This window comes from Penaeus monodon, chromosome 22 (assembly GCF_015228065.2).
Source record: "Penaeus monodon isolate SGIC_2016 chromosome 22, NSTDA_Pmon_1, whole genome shotgun sequence".
Lineage (NCBI taxonomy): Eukaryota > Metazoa > Arthropoda > Malacostraca > Decapoda > Penaeidae > Penaeus > Penaeus monodon.
Genome location: NC_051407.1, coordinates 23704364 through 23705729, shown reverse-complemented (window position 1 = coordinate 23705729; position 1366 = coordinate 23704364). Strand labels below are relative to the sequence as shown.

At 46.3% G+C, this 1366-nt stretch overlaps 1 protein-coding gene across 1 annotated transcript in view; it reads right to left on the bottom strand.

Moving 5' to 3' along the window:
- LOC119587030 (zinc/cadmium resistance protein-like) overlaps positions 1–136 on the bottom strand; it is a gene marked incomplete in the record, with an annotated part of 14269 nt that extends 14133 nt beyond the window's left edge. The window contains 1 exon segment of the mRNA XM_037935773.1: positions 6–136.
- Positions 137–1366: the final 1230 nt, after the last annotated feature.

Below are 1366 nucleotides of genomic sequence, written 5' to 3'. Positions count from 1 at the left end.
CTTACGTCTGGTACAAGGTGCCGTGTGGAACGCCCCAGACGGTGGCCGGTGGGCCTCGCGGAGTAAAGTACCCTTCTCTCGCGCACTCGCTGCCACCACCTCCGAAACCTCCCGCCCGTTTCTGCCACTGCCAGGCTCCGGAGTGCCGTGTCAGGGGCAAGGAAGAGGTACCTGGGACAAGGATCGGGATGGAATTAATGAGGGCTCTTCAGGGACAAGCCAGGTGAGTGAGCGTGATTCCGCATGGCGCCTTGCCCTCATGACGGATAGAATAAAAGCCAGATGATGAGTGAGAAAGCCAAAACGGTCAACCCTGCGAGGCCCATCACCTTAAGACACAAAGGGTTATGTGGCATGACAGCGTTAAGTGCCACACATGCGGGCAAGAGATACGACATGATAGAAACTCGCGTCCAAATCGTGCCAAGGAAAAGTCAGTCTTATGGGGGAAAATGTCACCGCAAACGGTTACATGAGGGGGTGGAATGGGCGACGAAGGGGCGGAATCAGTGACTAGATGTGAAATGGGGGACGAAGGGGAGGAATTGGTAACTAGGGGCGAAATAAGCGACGAAAAGACGGCACACATCAGGGAGAAAAAGCAATCAGCACAGTAACGAGGGACAGACATCACTGCGAGAGAATGATTGACGATACGGCCCGCGGAGATGAAGATATCGACAAGCTGAACAAACAATGTATGAAAGACACTGCGCAGAGGAGCTTTCTGGAGCGGGACGCGAATTACGAAACAGAGTCTACACTCCCTATCCCTTTTTGCTGCACCAACTAAACGCACATATGCTTACGCAAGTTAGTAGGAAGAAGCTGGGCTCACATCCGTATTACATTCTATGATAGCTCTGTTTTAGATGTAAATTCGGGAAGTCTAAAATAATAATCTAACTGCGCTCTCACGCCTCGTTACCTTTTTAAGGGCTGCCAGAGTATCTCTTCATCAGGAGCCCGTGAGAAGTAATTTCATGTGGAACTACGATTATTTTTAAAAACAATTTCCAGTGTTTATCTCCCCTTCCCCCATTTCCTCCCTTCTCTTTTCGTATCCATTTTACAATTTTTCGTATTTACCTATTCCTCATCTCCCCTTCTTTTTCATCTCCCTTATTTTCTTTCCTTTTTAATTTTCATTCTTACCTATTTGATTGTCTAGCATTATATTATCAAAATTAGTTAAAGACGCATGTATAAGGATATTACACGTTCTTACATTTACCCAGTTTAATTATAACGCCAAAATTAATTTCATCGTGGGGGTAGAACACAGAACCCGATTTTTAAAATTGGAAATTATAATATTAAGCCACGCATCCAAACCGATATTGCAGATCACAAATGTGGCGGATCT